We start from the raw sequence: 21,348 nt of genomic DNA, 5'->3' as shown, positions 1-21,348 counted from the left end.
CAAGGCTAGCGCTCTACCACTTGAGCTACAGCGCCACTTCCGGCTTTTTGCTTATGTGGTGCTGAGGAATCGATCCCAGGGCCTCATGCATGCAAGGCAAGCACTCTACCACTGGGCCACCTTCCCAGCCCTGAGAGGTGGTCTTTATGAAGTTTAGCTTCTCACTCATCAATAAAAGTCTACTTATTAAGACTTGAGATATTAAAAATAAGGAAGAACATGAATAAACCTAAAAATGGACGTAGCAACAAATTGGACATTCTTTTTTTTTTTTTTTTTTTGGTTGTAGGGTTTGAACTCTGACCCTTAGTTCTTCATATCAAGGCTAGTGCTCTACCACTTGAACCACAGGGCCACTTCTGGTTTTCTGAGTGGTTTATTGGAGATAAGAATCTCACAGCCTTTCTTGTCCAAGATGGCTTTGAACTGCAAGCCTCAGATCTCAGCCTTCTGAGTAGCTAGGATTACTGGTACCCAGCTGAACATTCTTTAATCCTTAAATTTACCCTTTTTTTTTCTCCCATTTTGACAAATCTGCTTTTTCTCACCTTTGAGAACTTTTTACATGCTATGTTATCTTTTCATTGTTAAAATGTATTATATAATTCTTTTGTACTTTTTATCTGTAATTGCCACAAACTATTATATTCACTCTGTGAATAAAGAAAGTCCATGTTTTATGTACCCAGCACTGTTACATGTGTGGGAAAAGTTATTAGATGTTTAATGGACACATTTCCCATCATGAGTGTCTTGACATGGATGTGAAAGCATCTCTCTAAATAGATAAAATTGTACCTTGAAACAACATTTTATTCTATGAGATCATCTGTCTATGACGGTTGCACTCGAGAGCTTCAAAGTCACCTATAGATCCAACTGGTATCAGGTCTATAGGTGACTGAGCATGTCAGCCTTTGCGTTCTGTGCTTTTGTTCCATTAACATCTTATAATTCCAGGTGACGGACCGGGGGTTGTGTGAGTGTGTGGTGTGTGTGAGTGTGAGTGTGAGTGGTGTGTGGTGTGATTATGTGTGGTGTGTATGGTGTGAGTGTGGTATTAGTGTGAGCGTGTCTGTGGTGTGATTGAGTGTGAGCATGTGTGTGTGGTGTGATTGTGAGTGTGAGAGTGTGTGGTGTGAGTGTGGTGTATGGTGTGTGAGTGAGCGTGTGTGGTGTGTGTGTGGTGTGTGTGGTGTGGTATGAGTGTGATCATATGTGGTGTGAGTGGTGCATGTGCTGTGTGGGTGGTGTGATTGAGTGTGAGCATGTGTGGTGTGTGTGTGAGTGAGTGTAGTGGGTGTGGTGTGTTTGGTGTATGGTGAGTGTGAGCGTGAGTGGTGTGTGTGTGTGGTATGACTGAGTGTGTCTGTGGTGTGAGTGTGTATAATGTATGAGTGTGGTGTAGGTGTGGTGTGGGTGGTGTGATTGAGTGAGCGTGTATGGTGTGTGGTATGAGTATGAGCATGTGTTGTTAGTGGTGTGTGTGATGTGGGGGTGGTGTGATTGAGCGTGTGTGGTGTGTGTAGTGTGATTATGAGTGTGAACATGTATGGTGTGAGTGTAGTTGGTGGTGATTGAGTGTGAGTGTGTGTGGTGTGTATGGTGGGAGTGTGGTGTTAGTGTGAGTGTGTGTGTGGTGTGATTGAATGTGAGTGTGAGAGTATGTGGTGTGAGTAGTATATGGTGTGTGAGTGTGAGCGGATCAAAAAAAATAGACTTATGTGATTTAGCAATTGGAGTAGCTAGGATTACAGGTGTGAGCCCCCAGTGCCTGGCCCCAGGGGCTTTTACCTGTCATTTTAGCTCTTCAGGGGTGGGGTAGGAGAGCTCAGGATCACCATTAGGAATCAGCCTGGACAGGAAAGTTCATGAGACACTTACCTTCCATGAACTACCAAAAGGCCTGAAGTGAAGCTGTGGTTCAATGGTAAAGTACTGGCTTTCAGGAGAAAGGGAAAGCACAGTGCTCTGAGTTCAAGCTCCTGCAGTGGCACAAAGCAAAACAAAACAGAGAGCAAAGTAAAATAATAAATAGTGGAAAATGTGTGCTTATGTAGACCTCTGACATAAGGGCTGGACAGGCCTATGACAAATCTTGGCAAAGTCACCTATGCCAATACACTGGCAGGGCTGACCATGGCCAGTGCATGGTCCCTGAACTAAAGGCAGAGGTCCAGAAGCAGAGGTCCAGCTTCTGAGTAGCTAGGATTAAGCGCATCAAGCTAGGAAATAGACTAGGATTTGAGCCAGAATTAAATGCAGTAAAGGGGTTAAATGTAGCAAATCTGTCTGCCCAGCCTCTCAGCCTCTAGGATGATAACCTTTTGTCCTTCAGGGTTATGAAAGGTCAAACTTTCAGAAATTTGCTTCCTATGCCTTATGTGATAAGAAGTTACTTGTACTTTAAATGCTATTAGACTTCTTAAGCATCCAGAAGTGTAAAAGAGACATCAATAACCAACCCTGGGTTCAAATAAAGTTTTCAGGGTCCATCCTACAGCTGTGTTAGCAGGAAGAACTCTTCAGTGTAACAGTTTATTTCAAGAATAGAGTAGTTGGGCTGGGAAGGTGGCTCAGTGGTAGAGTGTTTGCCTTGCATTCATGAGGCCCTGGGTTCGATTCCTCAGCATCACATAAGCAAAAAAAAAAAAAAAAAAAAAAAAAAGGCTGAAGGAGGTGCTGTGGCTCAAGTGGTAGAGTGCTAGCCTTGAGCGGAAGAGTTGAGGGACAGCGTTCCCAGGCCCAGAGTTCAGGCCCCCAACCAGACTGAAAGATTAAAAATTAGAGTTACATTTTACAATTGCTAACTGCTGGTTTTGCTTCTGTAAACTTGCTTGAGCTAGCACTGACCCTTTCACCGCCCTGGAGATAAATAAAAAGCTTCAGAGTCTAGATGTTGGCCCTGGGACAAGCTCTGTAGTCGTAAAAAAAAAAAACAAAAAACTAACAGGTGGCCAAATGGGACCCAAGATAAGGAACAAAGAGTATGTTCCTCCGCATTCCTGTGTAAAAAATTCTCGGTTTAGGGGGCTCAAGATAAGGACCATCTGGTGAGCCCAACAAATTAGGCCAAATGTTAATCGATCACAAGCCTGTAACTATGTAAACTCCCCTCCAGGGTGACCACTCCCCCTAGACTTGCCCTGAGCCAACTGTTATTACAAAGAGTGTTATAAACTTCCCCGTGTAGTAAACTGAGCCAATCCCGGGGAACCTTGGGTCTTATGCTAATCCTGGGGCTTTTGTCTTTAAAAGTGCCTGTAAACGCTGCTTGGGGCTTCCTGTCTGCCCTGGACAGAGAGCCCGTTTGTGCAAACGCCAAATAAACTCCTCTTGCTTATTGCAGCTGCTGGTTTGGAGTCTTGGTTCTTGGGGTGCCCTCCCGTTGAAGGAAGCACCCCAGGGTGTCTGAGGTCTTTCACAGACCCCCCCCCAAAATAAAGAATAGAGAAGTTTCACAAAGGCAGAATGGGTGCATAGATCTAGGTCTGCAAGATGAGGGGGCAGAATTTCAGGTTCAAAACAGAAGCAGGCTGTAAAAGCAACTTAATTGGTTACAAGGACAGCCAGCATTGGCAGGAAACTGAAAAATTTGTTAGAGTTACACAGGAAGTCAGGCTTTTTCTCAGCCTGTTGAAGTAATGACTTTAATTAAAATGCCTCCCTCAGGTTCTGGGAAAGCCTCAGGCTATCATTAGGTTAACAATAGTGAGGTAGTTCACTGGAGCAGAAGCCTACAAGGGCCCTGCTCTCTGGCCTTTGGGAATTGGTGTTTTACTCTGAGTCAGATTTGAAGGCCTGTCCTCTAACTGTGCTAGTACATTTTCCTTCCTTGATCCTGTAAACCATTGGAATTATTGGGAGGGAGCCAAGTAAACATTCTCAATGTAATTTCCCACTCCAAGTAGAAGAGCAGGGCTCTTTCTCTGCTGTCTCCATGTATTTAAATTAGAATCCTGGCCATGCCCTCTTGGCTCTGGTACCTTAGGCTTAGAGGCAGTCTGGCTGATCTGTGGTTGTGGGAAGGTGATGCTGGCAGCCAGGCACACTGCCCAAGGCCTCAGCACTGGGAAGTGATCCCTTCTTTCCTCCTGAGGTCCTTGAACCACTTTATGTGTACTTTCTCCAAGTTTTCAAGATGAATGACAATTTTAACTCTACCTCTAGAATTAATGTATATATATATATATATAGATGTATATAGATATACATCTATATATATTTCAGAAATAATTTATCAGTATACACTCTAGTACATGGAAAGATAGCCTTAGTTATAACATGATAACAAACATTGTCTGGTACATTTTATTTAATTTTATTTTTTTAATTTAATTTTATTTTATTTGTGAACATACTGTACAAAGGGGTTACAATTACATGGGCAGGATAATGCATACATTTCTTACCAAGCATTGCAGCCTCCTCCTTTGTTTACCCTTCACATCCCTTTGTCTGGTACATTTTAGGTAACAGTTGAATAATGTGCTACATTTTTATAGGATATTCTCTCTACTAATAATTCATATATATAATATATATATTACTTGATTTATTTTTTGACAGTTGTGGGGCCCGAGCTCTGGGCCTGGATCTTGTCCCTCAGCTCTTCAGCTCAAGGCTAGTGCTCTACCACGTGAACCACAGCGCCACTTCTGGTTTTCTAGTGGTTAATTGGAGATGAAAGTCTCACAGACTCACAGACTTCTGTGCCAGGGTAGCTTTGAACCGTGATCATCAGATCTCAGCGTCTAGTTTGACGGCTGTTAGCTACCTGTACCTGGCATGAATCTATTTCTTTTTGGACAATGTTATCACTACCCTTTCACTCTCCCAGTTTTTCCATTCATCCCTTCCCACAAGAGGCTTGTCTTTTGAGCAAAGATTTTCCATATTAATACCTTGCATGAGTTTATTGTACAGTATGAATTCTCTGTGGTTGTATAAAATGTGTAATTTGAATAAAGGATTTAGCACATTATTTACTTTGCTAAGGTTTTTATCCACTATGAATTCTATTTTTTTTTTTTTGTCGGTTGTGGGGCTTGAACTCTGGGCTTGGGCGCTGTCCCTCAGCTCTTCAGCTCAAGGCGAGCGCTCTACCACTTGAGCTACAGCACCACTTCCGGTTTTCTGGTGGTTTATTGGAGATAGGAGTCTCACAGTCTCTCCTGCCCGGGCTGGCTTTGAACCGCGATCCTCAGATCTCAGCCTCCTGAGTAGCTAGGATTACAGGCGTGAGCCACCAGCGCCCGGCCACTATGAATTCTATTAAAGGGAGGCTCAGTAACTATTCAGGGCTTTGCTCTTTACATGTGTAGGGATTCTATCCCACAGGAACTCTGTAGGGGTGGAGGAATGTTTCTGTTAAGATAAAGAAGCTTTAAGGTTATGTATTTAGAGGGCAGCTGTAGAATCAATGGCTTCTGTTCTCTAAGGCTTCCTTAGTTAGAAAAGGCTTTGCCCATTTTACAGTTTTGCAGGCTTTCTCACTAGTATGAGTTTGATGTTGTATAGGAATGTCTGAACGGTGCTTAAAGGCTTTGCCTCAGTCTTAACAGGTTTAGAGATTCTCACCAATATAAGCTATCTGTTGTCTATCATTTGAATCTTCCTATAGGGCTTTTTTAGATGGTTTGTGGTGATAAACCTTTTCTTGAGGATAGAAAATTGATGGATAAAAATGTGAGGGTGGATGAAGTATGTTCTGCATTTGTTGACTTTGAAATCATTCTCTGGAAAACAAATGCTGATTTACACCAGGACATCACCAGACCAAAAAAGATGGTCAGTTTGGCCTGATGCATTCACATGAAACCTGCAAAGCAGAGGACAACAGCAGTGAGTCAAATGTGGCAGAAGAGGAAGGAGAGAAGTGCAGCCCCGAGAATTGTTTGCCATGTTTTGACAAGGTAGTTCCTCACATAAGTTCTGTGCAAGGACAGGAGAGGCCTCTAGAACTAAGGGTGGTCCCAAGCTTCAAGCCAGTAAGGAAACAAGAACTTTGTGGGAACCTCCCTTCCCATCCCCACCCCCCACTCACCCACAGGGAATTAGATTCAGAAAGCAAATTGACTGTGCTTAGATTCTGCCCCCAGGCTCAAACTATGCAATTTTAACATTATCACTAGGATTAATGAATAACATATTAGCTACAGAGTGGTGCTGTGGCCCAGACTAGATTTTTTTTTTGGTCCAGTTGTGGAGCCTGAACTCTGGGCCTAGGCGCTGTCCCTCAGCTCTTCAGCTCAAGGCTAGCACTCTACCACTTGAGCCACAGCGCCACTTCTGGCCTTTTTCTTTTTGCTTATGTGGTGCTGAGGAATCGAACCCAGGGCCTCAGGCATGCAAGGCAAGCGCTCTACCACTGAGCCACCTTCCCAGTCCCCCACACTAGATTTTTGCCCAGGAAACTCATGTAGGATTTCTGACCAACATAGACTATGAGATAATATGTTTGCATTGTTTTGAGCCTATTAAGTCTGTGGTAATTGAGAACAGCATCAATTAGAAACTAATTCAGTCATCAAATTCCCTACAGAATGGCATGACATCTGCCTTAACTCCTGGCCAGAACATACCCACAAATAGAAATAGTCTCTCTACTGGATGTAAGGGGAGGTCCTTCATTCACTGAATTCTAGATAAAAGGCAAAAAGATTGCTATGATCTGCAGAGAAACCAGAATGTCAAGTGAATATTTGGATACTTAAATGTTTAGGCTTATAATGGACAATATTCAAATATTTTCTTATGTGTGTGGGGGGAGGGGTCGTCGGATTTGTACTCAAGGCCTCAAGTCTCTGAGACTTTTTGCTCAGAGCTTATGTTCTATCACCTGAGACACTGCCACATTTCTGGCTTATTTGAGGTTGCTTCATTGGAAATAAGTCTCAAAGCCAGGAGCTGGTGACTCATGCCTCTAATCCTAGCTACTCAGGAATCTGAGATCTGAGGATCATGGTTCAAAGTCAGTCCAGGCAAGAAAGTCCATGAGAGTCTTATTTTCAATTAACCCACACCAGATGTGGTGCTGTGGCTCAAGTGGTAGAGCACTCACATTGTGCTGAAGAGCTCAAGGCAATTCCCAGGCACAACGTTCAAGCTGCACAACTGACCAAAAAAGAAAAGTCTCAAGGATTTTCCTGCCCAGGCTGGCCTCCATCCTCAGGTATCAGCCTCTTGAGTAGAAGGGATTACAGGTGTGTGCCACTCTTTCCAGCTTCAATTAATTTTAATGGAGTATTTAACTTTTCCTAACCCAATGTGTTAGTGAAATGAGCTCCTTTCTCATAGCTTAGTCCACTCCTTCCCATCTCCACAGCTTAGCATGCTCCTTTCCTAGGCAACACCAGGCCCTTGTAGTAAAGGCAGTAAATAATCATCTTCCAACCCTTTTAACCTTGGGATGGTACTTCTCTGGGGGAGCTACCACCATATAAAGCAACACAAGCCCCTTAGAGTGACCCCAAGTCTGGGCAGTGCAGGACCCCTTATCTACTATTTGGACAGCAGCCATAAATCCTAGTCTGCCATGATGAAGCTCCCGGCCCACACTTCCACACCAGGGTCTCTGCCTCCTAGCCCCTCCTAGCCCCTCCTAAACCTCCTAAGTTATATAGGTCACCTCAGACAATAGCTGGGGCTGCTTCTCACTTCTCCCCTGTGAGAAGGGTTCTTGCTGGCCCCTTTCCTGGCAATAAACCTTTCTTTATTCTCTGTACCTGGATGTCTGCATTGTTTTTCCAGGAAAGTCTAATAATCTAACATGGACTTTCCTGACCAAGCTGGCTTTGAAGTATGATCCTTAGATCTCTGCCTCCTGAATAGCTAAGATGAACAGATGTGAGCTATCAGTGCCCAGCCTGGATATATTTCTTTCTTTCTTTCTTTCTTTCTTTCTTTCTTTCTTTCTTTCTTTCTTTCTTTCTTTCTTTCTTTCTTTCTTTCTTTCTTTCTTTCTTTCTTTCTTTCTTTCTTTTGGTTGTTGTTGTTGGGGGTGGGGGTGGGGGACTGGGTGCTGTCCTTCAGCTCTTCAGCTCAAGGCTAGCACTCTAGCACTTGAGCCACAGTGCCACTTCCAGTTTTCTGAGTGGTTTATTGAAGGAAGAGTCTCACGGACTTTTTCTGCCTGAACTGGCTTTGAACCATGATCCTCAGATCTCAGCCTCCTGAGTAGCTAGGTTTATAGGTGTGAGCCACCTGGTGCCCAGCTCTGGATACATTTCTTAATCTCTTTCTTCCTGGCAGTAAACCATTCTTTGTTCTCTGTACCTGGATGCCTGCGTGGTTCTCTGGCAAAGTCTAATTAATCTTTTTTTTGAAGCTTTCACAAAGGCCTGTCTTTTACTTAAGTAATAATGTTTTCCTGACTGGCCAAGTTCTATTTTGAATAGAACAATATTCTTGCAGGTGTACCAAAGGATTATATCTTCAAATTCTAGCACTATAGTATGATTTCCCCTACCCCCTAAAAAAGTGGAGTTGGAGAGACAGAGTATAGGAATTGTTTACAAATTATCACTAAAATCATTTTCTGCCAGGACTTAATTAATCAGGCAACATTTTATAATTCATTCTCAATTAACAAATATATAGAGCTGATGATAGGAATATTGTGGCATGATCCACTTGTTTTCTGCAAGCAGAAAACAGTTAATGAGACACTTATATTAAAGAGCAAGTTGGGCACAGTGGCACAAGCCCCTTACAGGCTACGTGGGAGAAGTAGGTAGGATCATGGACAAAAGCCAGCCCAGGTAAAAAGCACAATACTGGGTTAGGAAGGTGGCTCAGTGGTAGAGTGCTTGCCTTGCATGCATGAGGCCCTGGCTTCAATTCCTCAGAACCACATAAGCAGAAAAAGCCAGAAGTGGAGCTGTGGCTGAACTGGTAGCAAGCTAGCCTTGAGCTGAAGAGCAGAGGGATTATCTCCCAGGCCCAGAGTTTAGCCCCCACAACTAAAAAAAAAAAAAAGCACAATACCATATCTGGAAAGGATATGGGAATGGAGAAATCAAATGGTCTATTAATAAAGGAATAAGGGCTAAAAGCATGGGAGAAGTGGTAGAGCACTTGTCTAGCAAGCCGGAGCCCTGAGTTTAAACCTTACCACTACCAAAGAATAAAAATGACACAAAATATCCAGCCAAGTGCCAGTGGTTCTCACCTGCCAGCCAGATCTGAGAATCGTGGTTCAAAGCCAGCCCAGGCAGGAAACTCCATGAGCCTCTTAGAGAAAATGGAAATGGCATTATGGCTTAACTGTTAGAGTGTTCACCTTGAGCAAAAGAAGCTCAGGGACAGGTACAGAACTTGAGATCAAGCCCCAGGACCAGCAAAAAAAAAAAAAAAAAAAAAGAAAAAGAAAAAAACAAATCCACATGACATAACTTCATAAAACACATTTCAGAACACAATAAGATTATATCCATTATCTCTGGTCTTTATCTATGCTACTGATACAGATCTGTAAGGTTCAAAATAATATTAAGTGAGAAGAAGGGCTCTATTCCAAGAACAACTATCAAAAAATGAAGAAGAGAGCCGGGCTCTGGTGGCTCACGCCTGTAATCCTAGCTACTCAGGAGGCTGAGATCTGAGGATCGTGGTTCAAAGCTAGCCCGGGCAGGAAAGACCGTGAGACTCCTATCTCCAATAAATCACCAGAAAACCGGAAGTGGCGCTGTAGCTCAAGTGGTAGAGCGCTCGCCTTGAGCTGAAGAGCTGAGGGACAGCACCCAGGCCCAGAGTTCAAGACCCACAACCGACCAAAAAAAAAAAAAAATGAAGAAGAGATCAAAACCCAATAAACTACTAACTTAACATGGAGGTGAATATTGACTCAGAGTTCTAGGCCATGTTTTAAGCCAAGTTGTAGGAACAGTTCTATAACTGTTGCTCAAACTCAATTTCATATGAATCATAAGGGAGAAAACTCATAACCATGTAACTGATGGGGTAATGCCTTTATTTGAATTTAACATTATTCAACACCAGAGACTGCATACAGTACAATAAGCACATATATAAATGAATATAATTACACATATTACATTTAATATTATACATATATACCGCATATCGATCATATATAAATTTGGAACATATACCAAAATAAAATAATAAATAATTTCTTCCTATTTAGCTAATTTGCTTGACTTTTTTTGTCTGTCATGGGCTTTGAACTCAGGCCTGGGTGCTGTCCCTGAGCTCTTTTGCTCAAGGGTAGAAGTCTACCACTTTAAACTATAGCACCACTTCCAGATTTTGAGTGGTTCATTAGAGATAAGAGTCTCACAGGGATTGTTATACCCCCAGCTGGCTTCAAACTGCAATACTCAGATCTCAACCTCCTGAATACTAGGATTATAGGCATAAGCCACAGTCTCTCGGCTGGCTGTTTGATTATTTTGCTTTTAAGGATTACTGCCAACGTCTGGGATATAAAAAGAAAGAAAAAAATCACAGCATGCCTATAATCCTAGCTATTCAGTAAGATGAGAATTACAGGATTGTGGTTCAGTGCATGCAGTAAAGTCCACAAGACTCCATCTCTAAAATAAGCAACAAAATAAGCAACAAAAAACTGACTGGAGACATGGCTCAAGGGGTAGAGTACTAGCCAAGCAAATAAGTTGAGCAAACACAAGGCTGAGTCCAAACCCTTGCACCATTAATAAAAAAAAAAAAAAGTGTTATAGGCCTGACGCCCATGGCTCACACCTATAATCCTAGCTACTCAGGAGGCTGAGATCTGAGGATCACAGTTCAAATCTAGTCTGGGCAGGAGACTCATGTCTCCAATAAACCACTCAGAAACAGGAAGTGGCACCGTGGCTCAAATGGCAGAACGCTAGCCTTGAGAAGAGCTGAGAGCCAGGACCAAGCCCACCACCAACCAAAAAAAAAAGTCAATTATGTGCCTTTTTTGCAATGTAACTTAGATTACATCTGTTATCTAGCTTGTATCACATCTGCTGAGACTGACCTAACAGACTGACCTAACAGCTATGAAGATCTTCTGAGAAGGTAACTTATTAACTGAGGAAAGATTTCTTTAAAAAATAAAGGTGTGGTCTGGGAAGGTGGCTCAGTGGTAGAGTGTTTGCCTTGAATGCTTGAGACCCTGGGTTCGATTCCTCAGCACCACATAAGCAGAAAAAAAGCCAGAAGTGGCGCTGTGGCTCAAGTGGTAGACTGCTAGCCTTGAGCTGAAGAGCTGAGGGACAGCGCCCAGGCCCAGAGTTCAGGCCCCATAAACGTACCCCCCCAAAAAAAAATAATAAAAATTTTTAAAAAGGTGTATGGTTTAGTATCTAAAAGATTCCCTGCCTTACACCTAGTTTTCTGCTGACCTAAAAAGGGGGGGAAGCTTTTGTTTCCAATAATGCATTTATATTCTTTTTTCCCCATACTGAGTCTTGAACTTCAGGCCTAAAACTCTTGCTCAGCTTTCTCACACAAAACTGGTGCTCTAACACCTGAGCTACAGCAGTTTCTCTATTTGTTTGGAATATCCAAGTTATTATCCTCTGACATCATCCATGCTGACACAAAAGATCTAAAAGGCAAACCAGAATGACAGCATAAGATATTCAAAACAGCAAATGGAGATGGGCGGGGTGGCTCATACCTGTAATCTTAGCTACTCAGCAGGCTGAGATCTGAGGATCACGGTTCAAAGCCAGCCCGGGCAGGAAAGTCTGTGAGACTCTTATCTCCAATAAACTACTAGAAAACTGGAAGTGGCGCTGTTGCTTAAGTGGTAGAGCACTCGCCTTGAGCTGAAAAGTGCAGGGACAGTGCCCAAGCCCAGAGTTCAAGCCCTACTACTGACCAAAAAACAAAAAAAATAACAACAACACAAAACAGCAAATGGACACCTGTCATGTCTGTGGCCAATGGGCAGAGCAATTTATTAAGCCAGCATAGGTAGTTTAAGTAAGGTAGTGTAAAGGAAAGATCTCTGGAATCTGGGCTACAGTTTTCTGATGTCAGCTAAGTCCTGGCTAAGCTCTGTAACCTGACTGTATGACCAAGGACAGCTCTGTGACTATCTTCAATAATGGCCAACAACAGAGACTGACCCATGACCTCACGGAGCATAGGGAAGACAGCCTCTAGGCTGTGCTCTTTCTGAGGACTCTTAAAGTAGCTTTTTTCAAGGGATTCACTGAAGAGCTGCTCTGTACAAATCTTTGTCTAAATCTTGACAAAGATTAGAGAAAAATAGAAACATGAAGATGCCTCTATCATATTATAGATACTTAAGGCTGGGGACACAAATAACAACTATTAGATCATTTTACAGGCAAAAGGAATGATACAATAGAATGAAGACCACTCCAGCTTTCAGTCCTCTTGTCCTGAGACAGTAAATGGGCTGCAAATTGATACTATGAGACAGAATTGGCAAGTTGTACTGACATTTTCTCCCAATTCCTGTGACAGTCATTTCTCCCATTTAGTTTGAAAACTATTACCAAAGTGAAAGATGAGGTGAGAAAATCCTTCTCAGAGAAAGTAGCTATAAAAAACATGGGGTAGTTTATTTACAAATTCAAAACATTGGAATGACACTGTTAAAGCATTCACATTTTCAAAATTAAAAAATAAGAAAAGAAAGCCAGGTGTCAGTGGCTCCCACCTGTAACCCTAGCTTCTCAAGAGGCTGAGATGTAGAGAATCCAGGTTCAAATCCAGCTGGGGCAGCAAAGTCTGTGACACTCATTTCCAATGAATCCCAGAAAAAAACAGGAGTGGGGCAGTGGCTCAAGTGGTAGAGTGCTATCCTTGAGCCAAAGGAGCTGAGGGACATTGCCAAGGCCAAGTGTTTAAACCCCATGACATGCAAAAAATGGCAATAACTCCATGTCTGTGTATATATGGCTGTATTTTTATTGGTGAAGCTCCTGAGTAGTAGCTATGATGAAAGGTACTAAACTAGGAAATGTACTTGGAATATAATTATTTTATATGACAGTGGATGTTCCAGGGCTCTCCTAACTGTTCCCCATTTAGCCTGAGGGTTTCTCTGTACACCAGGCTGTGGAAGGAAGTCTGACTCATTGTTTGAACAGTGGACCAACCAAAAGGCCACTTGGGTACAACTATGCAACAAATATCTCCATCTGGGCCAATGGCTATGGATAAGTGTAGGTGGCCACTGAAGGCCAGGAGATACACGCTTCTTTGTACTCCAAGCTATATTTTACCCAGTCCTCTTTTTTGACAAAAATCCTTCAATTCTGCCTCATCCTGTGGCAGGTAAAGTTCCATGCACTTATCCTGCCTGTGTGAGATTATACTCTAAAGTTCAAATGAACTTCTAAATTTAACTCAAGAGTCTAACACAACTAAGGAACTGAACCCAATAAAAAATTTCATTATGGGCGATGATGAGCCAATGATGCTTCTTCAAGGATTCCAAAGGCTCTAGTGGCTCATGAAGGTACTGCCACCTATGCAGAGTTCTATATCTCTTCCTAAGTATAGAAATATGAGAAAACATCAGCAAACATTCATCTTAGAATTTCCCCATAAATATTTACAGTGTCAGAGCTTTTTATCTCTGTAGGAACCTTACTCAAACCCATAGAGTTTCTACTGGAGAAAAGTCCTACCCATGTAGGGGCCCAGCCTAGAGCTGTTGCTCAAACTCAATTTCATATGAATCATAAGGGATAAAAACCATAACCATATGGGGTAAGGCCTTTATTTGAATTTAACATGTTATTGAATATCAAAGACTTCATATGGTACAATAAGGACATATATAAATTAATATATTAAACATATATTACATTTAATATTACAAATACATATTGCCTATCTATCACATGCCTATTACATAGCTATTGCATATTTACTCCATATATTACATATCTATTCCATGTACATGTATAATATATTGTATATTTTAATGGACATGGGAAAGCTTTGTAATACTTATGTTCTTTGTCATTGGCATTAAAATAAAAAAGAATTCACTGGAAATTCCTTCATTCAGTTGAAGTTTCTAGTCATCATTCATTGACATAGGATCCAGATTCAACTGGGTGACTAGGAAACACTGAGCGCATGAGGGCCTCAGGGCCTGGAAGGGAGAGAGTCCTGAGGCTCTATCTATAGAGGAGGGTAATAGGTTTCTGATATTTATCTCTGTAACCTGTCCTCTTCTCACATTCCTTCACCTTACATCTAGCCATTAGCTTCTGTCACTCCTCATATCTGCATCAGTTGAGTATTCACCCATAATTCTGCATGAAAGCAGCAGTCTATAATCCCTGGACTCTGTGTTTCTGCAAATCCTGGAGGATGTGACACAAAGTAAGGGAACAGATAACCCCAAGCCAGAGGGGTCTGTCCAAATCTGGTACTACTCTGCAGTTTCAGAATGTTCATTGGCCACTATTAATTTGTTCAATTTAATCATCAGCCCAAGGCCATCCAGGGCAGGAAAAGATGAGACTCCATGTCTAAGTAACCAGTAAAATGCCAGACTAGAAGCATGGCTCAAGTATTTTAGTGCTATTCAAACAAGCCAAGCAAATCTGAGCCTTGAGTTCAAACCCTACTATTGACAAAAATAAGTTTATTAACTCATGAAGATTTTATATTGGCCTAATTCATTTCTCATAAATCCAGAACTTAAATGAATGTGTGATTGTGTACAAAAACCCCCTACTATGTACATGGGAGTGAGTGAGCTTGTAAAGTAAAATAAAAAGTTTTGATGTAACTGCATAATATATGTATATTATGCATAATATATGTATATTATATAATATCTACTCAACTTGATATGAAAAAGTATCATATTTATAAATATTAGGACAAATCAGTTTTAATATGATTATACTGTTCTAAAGGTGCTAAAAATGAACTTTCTAGTGTTTGTCCCATTCCATGGTTTTCTTAACATGATAAATCTAGTATATATAGCTTAATTAGTCTGAGAAATTAGTAAAAGCTTAGAGACAACATTAAAAAATACCAGAAAATGAGATTTCATGAAACATACCTTTTAGACATATAAGAGACATTCAATGCCAAAAGTTAATTCAATAAAATAATGCAGAGGAATACACACAAAATAAAAGTATTGAAAGACCCCAGACCCCCTGGGGTGCTTTCTTCAATGGGAGGGCACCCCAAGAACCAAGACTCCAAACCAGCAGCTGCAATAAGCAAGAGGAGTTTATTTGGCGTTTGCGCAAACGGGCTCTCTGTCCAGGGCAGACAGGGAGCCCCAAGCAGCGGTTACAGGCACTTTTAAAGACAAAAGCCCCAGGATTAGCATAAGACCCCAGGTTCCCCGGGATTGGCTCAGTTTACTACACGGGGAAGTTTATAACACTCTTTGTAATAAGACAATTAGTGCAGACAAAGGTAGGCACTCTGGGAGATAAGGGTTAGGAGATTTACAGTGTTACAAGTTTGTGATTGATTAACAATTTGGCCTAGTCTGCAGAGCTCACCAGATGGCCCTTATCTTGAGCCCCCTAAACTGGGAATTTCTGCACAGGAATGCCGAGGAACATACTCTTTGTTCCTTATCTTGGGTCCCATTTGGCCATTTGGGGAAATTATTTGTTAGCTCTTTATTTACGACTACAGGGCTTGTCCCAGGGCCGACACCTAGACTCCTAGACTCCGAAGCTTTTTCTATATCTCCAGGGAGGGGAAGGGTCAGTGCTAGCAAGTTTACAGAAGCAAAACCAGCAGTTAGCATTTGTAAAAAGGTAACTCTAATTTTTAATCTTTCAGTATCAGAGGTCTAATACAATGTGTTTGTGCCTTGCAGCTGTCTAGGTGTTTAGTACTGCTCTGGCAACAAATACTAAACTTTAAATGCATAACATATATTAATATTACATTAAACATATTAAATGTGTATTAATATATGACATAATTTAATATATTTATATAATTATATTGTATACATTTATATTATATTATAATATACTTCATTTTATTAAATATATTTATGTATTGTGCTATACATAAATATATATTTAGTATTATTTTATAATTATTATATATATATATACATTGTTTTTTGTCAGTCGTGGGGCTTGAACTCTGGGCTTGGGCCCTGTCCCTGCGCTCTTCAGCTCAAGGCAAGTGCTCTACCACTTGAGCCATAGTGCCACTTCTAGTGGTTTATTGGAGATAATCTCATGGGCTTTCCTGCCAAGGCTGGCTTTGAACCATGATCCTCAGATCTCAGCCTCCTGAGTAGCTAGGATTACAGGTGTGAGCCACCAGCACCCAGCTTAATGATTATATTTTATATAATATAAAGTATATATTAATTTGTTCACTATATATAATTAAGATTATATATCAGTGCCCTCCTGGCTTGACAGTACCTTCCAAACCTCAGGAAAAGTTTATCATAATAACCTGGCTCTAGACTGACATTTACAATTCGTTTTAGCTATAGAGAGTGCACAACCTCTTCCATATTAAATTAAAATCTATTTAACATCCAAATACCTCACTCTGCCTGACAATCATCTTTTACTTTACAAACCAGAATATCTTTCTGGACATGCATGTCCCGACTGAAGATGGATGGAGTCTGCTGGACAGAGGGGTGTTCATTTGTTTCCTCCTCGAGTCTCATTCATATTTTTTGTATGTTTTTGTATGTGGGGCACTGGTGCTCACGTCTCAGGATTGGCACAAAAATAAAGAGAAAATGAAAAAGGAGGAACATGGAGGGGAAGTCCAACAAACTTTTTGTGTGTTTTTGTTTTTGTTTGGTTCATCATTTATGGGGCAGTGGTGCTCATTCTAGCTCCCTCAGGAAGCTGAAATCAGGAAGATCTCAGTGGGAGTCCAGCCCTAGAAGGAGGAAAGGCCATGAAAAGCATGTCTCCAAACAGCTAGCTCAAGCTAGAAGTAGAGCTGTGGCTCAACTTTTAGATTGCTACCATGGAGTGAAAAAACTGAGGGAACAGCGCAACTCAGACCCTGCGCTCAAATCCCAGGAGTAGGAAAAAAAGAAAGAAAGAAAAAAGGAAAGAAAAAAGAGAAAGAGAATGTAAGGCAGATCATTACAAAGTTTTTGTGGGTTTTTTGTTTGTTTTGTTTTGTTTTGTCCAGTCCCAGAGCTTGAACGCAGGACCTGGGAACTATCTCTGAGCTTCTTTTGCTCAAGTCCAGTGCTCTATCTACCACATCACCAACACCCCAACAAATTCAACTCAGGCCCTGAGTTCAAATCACAGGAGTTGCAACAAAAAAGATTAAAAAAAAGAAAGAAAGAAAAATGAAAAGGAAGAGAATAAAGGGAGATCCAATAAAATTTTTGTGCCGTTTTTGTTTTTGTTTTTGTTTTTGCCAGGCCTTGGGTTTGAAATTAGGGCCTGGGAAATGTGCCTGAGATTTGTTTGCCCTATGCTGGCATGCTACGATTTCAACTACAGCTGAACTGGGCAACCCAGGCCCTAGGTTCAAATCCCAGGACTGTAAAATGAGTGGTGTGGAGATCACAATAAAAGGTTTACATATTTTGCCCCCTTCAAAATACTGAAGCATTTTCTCTTTGCCAGTCTTGGGTCTTGACCTGGGAACTGTCTGAGTTTTCTTAGCACTAGGCTGGGGCACTACCACTTGTCCCACAGACAAACTGGGCAGTTGAGGCCCTTTGTTCAAGCCCCAGGACTGGCAAAAAACAATGGCCAGGAGGTCTCAACAAACATTCTATGTTTGCTTTATGTTCCCCCCCCCCCTTTGCCAGTCATGGGTCATAAAGTGAGGGCCTCGGGACTGTGCCTGACCTTTTTTTGCTCAAGACTGATGCTCTATCACTTGACACACAACTTAAACAGGAAACCAAGACCTGAGTTCAAATCCCAGGAATGGCAAAAAAAAAAAAAAAAAAAAAAAATTAGAAAGAAAATGGCAAGGAGGTCCCAACAAACATTTTAGGTGTTTTTTTTTTTTTTTTTTTTTTTTTTTGCCAGTCATGGGGCCTGAACTCTGGGTCTGGGTGCTGTTCCTCAGCTCTTCAGCTCAAGACTAGCGCTCTACCACTTGAGCCACAGGGCCACTTCTGGCTTTTTCTGCTTATGTGGTGCTGAGGAATCGAACCCAGGGCCTCATGCATGCAAGGCAAGCACTCTACCACTGAGCCACCTTCCCAGCCCCCATTTTAGGTGTTTTTAAAAAATTCATTATTTTGGTGCCAGTGCTAGGGCTTGAAGTCAGGGGCCTGGGAATGGTGTTTAAATTTACTTTGTCTTATGCTGGCACAATAGCACTTGACCCACAGCTGAATGAGACAACCCAGACCCTAAGTTCAAATTGCAGGACTGGCCAAAAAAATGGTGAGGAGAACCCAACAAACTCTCTAAGTTTTTTGTTTGTTTGTTTGTTTTCAGCCCCAGGGCTTGTTCTCTTTCCCAGTCCTGTGGCTTGAAGTCAGGGCCTGGGAAAAGTGTATGAATTCCTTTGCCATATGCTGGTGCAAGAGAACTTGACCCACAGCTGAACCTGGCAACACAGGCCCTAAGTTCAAGCCCCAGGACAGGCAAAAGAAAACAATACTGGGAAAGTGTATGAGTGATTTATTAATATTGTTGTTGTTATTATTAAAAGAATAAATGGCATTTCATTCCTCAAATGAATCACACGGTCATCCTGTTGGCAGCCAGGCCATATTTATTAGCAGATTCTCTCTTTCTCAGAGAACGCTATGGTGCCATGAGCCTGAGGGCAGCTGGAGGAGTCACCCTGGGCTATGCCTGCCTTTGTACCCTAAAATAGTCAGATTGACCCCTCATGGTCATCCCTGTGGGATCTGCCTTCCACGCCTGAGTTGGGAGGGCAGTTAGAGGCCCCCTCCTCTCTTCCCTTGCTCACAGTAGGCCGTGACCACCGCCTGTGGTGGTAGGTCCCTGTGGTCTCCATGTCCACTGTGGGATCCATCATGGAGAGGCAGAGCCATCAGGTGCTAGGGCTCTGAAGACAGGAGAGGTTTGTGACCACTGCAGGGAACAGAGGTCTGCCATTTTCCCACTCAGGCCAGTGATGGGCCTGTACTGTAAAGATGAGCATGGAGCATGATGTGGGCCTGCATGCAAATTCTGGGAAGCCACCACAAGTCAGCATGCTCAATGATGTCTGAGCACAACAAATCTCAAAATATGTGGCTTGGTGGATGAGATGGAGGGCAGGGAGGGGTGGAGAAAACAGAATTAAGCATTGCTCCATTTTTCCCTAATGTTTTCATTCATCCCTGCTCTGTAGACCAGACAGGAGACTCAGAGAGGTGATGAGACAAGGCGGTGGTCACACAGGAACAGAACTGGGATGCTATCGAGTCTGTTGGACTGCAGTGTCTAGCCCCTTCCTTCAGCATAAATTGGTGGTGTGGTCAGAGTCTGGAACTGGCTGTTTGTGCACAGAGCCAACTTTCAAATAACCCCTGTCCTTCCCCAACCTGAGAATATTTAGAACTTGTCACCTCTTGCTCTCTCCTCCTTTTCTAGTTGAGGCTACGAGGGTCTGTGGACTCAGAGTCTGGGAGACTGGGTTCCAGTCTTCCCTCAGCATCTGTAAATTTATGAAGCCTTCATGTATTCATAATGAAATTTCACCAGCTTAAACTTCTAAAGTCAAGTATCTGATAACCCCTGCCTCAACTTGTAATTACCTTGAAGGACAGTGTGCCTAGTATTGCCCAGATCTTGCATATTTATGTGCTGGTCCTCAGGCTTGAAATCAAGTACTGGACTCTGTCCCTGAGCTTTTTTCTCAGGGACTTGAACCACAGATTTACTGCTGGCTTTTTTTGTGGTTAACTAGAGATAAGAGTCCCATAGACTGTCTTGCTCTGGCTGGCTTCAAACCTTTGTCCTCATATCTCAGCCTCCTGAGTAGCTAGGATTACAGTGTGAACCACTGGCATCCAGGAGATCTTAGACATTTTAAGAGAAGTTAGAAGTATTACTGGGCACTGGTGGCTCACACCTGTAATCCTAGCTACTCAGGAAGCTGAGAATCTGAAAATAAAAACTCAAAGCTAGCTCAGTCTTTAAAACTCTTATCTCTAATAAACTTCTCACAAAAAGCCATAAGTCATGATGTAGCTCAAGTGGTAGAGCATCAGCCTTGAGCATAAAGAGGCTCAGGGACAGTACCCAGGTCCTAAGTTCAAGGCCCAGGACGGGCAAAAAAAAACCTTGTAGATGATGGAGGTTATAAACTTAGGGCTTCTTGTTCTTGCTTAGCTCACATGCTGATGGCTGGTACTCTGTCACTTGAGTCTTGTCTCTAGTCCAGCACTTTTGCCTCTAATTGGAGATGGGTGCCTTGTGGACTTATCTGCCTGAGCTGGATTTGAACACCAACCCTCCAGGTCTCAAGCTCCTGAGATGCTATGAATATAGATATGAACCATTGGTGTTGGGTTAGGAAGTGTAAATCTTTATATTAAATACATGTTTTAAAATGGCTCATGCCTGAAATCCTAGCTACTCAGGAGGCTGAGATGTGAGGATTGTAGTTGGAAGCCAGCTTAGTGTAGGAAAGCCTATGAGACTCTTATTTCCAATTAACTAAAAAAAAAAAACCCTGGGAAGTGGTGCTGTAGCTCAAGTGGTAGAGCGCTCGCCTTGAGCTGAAGAGCTGAGGGACAGTGCCCAGTCCCAGAGTTCAAGCCCCACGACCGACAAAAAAAAAAAAAAAAAAAAAAAAAAAAACCCTGAAAGTGGAGGTTTGGTGCAAGTGGTAGATTGTTAACCATGAGCATAAAAGCTCATGGCCCTCAGTTCAAGCCTCAAGACCAGCACAATCAAAAAGATGAAAAAGATTTACTTCCATGTTATAGAACAGAATGTAAACAAAGCTACTGATTCTGGCATAATTTTAATTAATTAATAATGATTCCAAATAACCTATCCATTATCTGAAATTCACTCACATCATGGAATATTTCACAGTTGGAAGAAAAGAATAGGAAAATCTGTATGTATATGGTGTGATCTCCAGGATCGTTTATATAAGAAAAGCAAGGTGTAGCCCAATGCACTGAAAATTGCTATGCAAACTTGAAGCTGATGCCAGAATGCATGTACAAAGCATACTGCACTGTCTGCCTTTTGCTGAGGGGGTAGGAAAAAGAAGAGAAAGTGAGAGAAAGAATATTCAGTAACTAGGGACAAGAGGTTCATTGGCTAAACCAGTGTCTCTCTTGGTGAACAGCCCAGGTGAGTTAGCATAGTGGAACTTTTCCTGAATATTGAACTTAGATTCCAGCAAGAATTAGTTCTAATACTAGATCTGCTCGTAACAGCCATAATGACCTTTTCCCTTGCTGGTACCTAACAC

At 42.0% G+C, this 21,348-nt stretch overlaps 1 long non-coding RNA gene across 2 annotated transcripts in view; it reads left to right on the top strand.

Annotated features, from left to right (window-relative positions):
- Positions 1 to 21,348, top strand: part of LOC138808604 (uncharacterized) — a 79,069-nt gene that overhangs the window by 11,191 nt on the left and 46,530 nt on the right. The window contains exon 4 of one of the 2 annotated variants that reach the window (XR_011366519.1): positions 10,968 to 11,187. The exons of the other annotated variant lie outside the window; for it this stretch is intronic. This is a non-coding gene — a long non-coding RNA (uncharacterized lncRNA). Of the gene's footprint in view, positions 1 to 10,967; positions 11,188 to 21,348 lie in introns of those variants that run through there. 2 annotated transcript variants of the gene reach the window in all.

This window comes from Dipodomys merriami, unplaced genomic scaffold, assembly GCF_024711535.1.
Source record: "Dipodomys merriami isolate MVZ:Mamm:240054 unplaced genomic scaffold, mDipMer1.0.p SCAF_459, whole genome shotgun sequence".
Lineage (NCBI taxonomy): Eukaryota > Metazoa > Chordata > Mammalia > Rodentia > Heteromyidae > Dipodomys > Dipodomys merriami.
The sequence above is the reverse complement of the archived record's forward strand: the minus strand, read 5'-3'. Positions and strand labels throughout refer to the sequence as shown.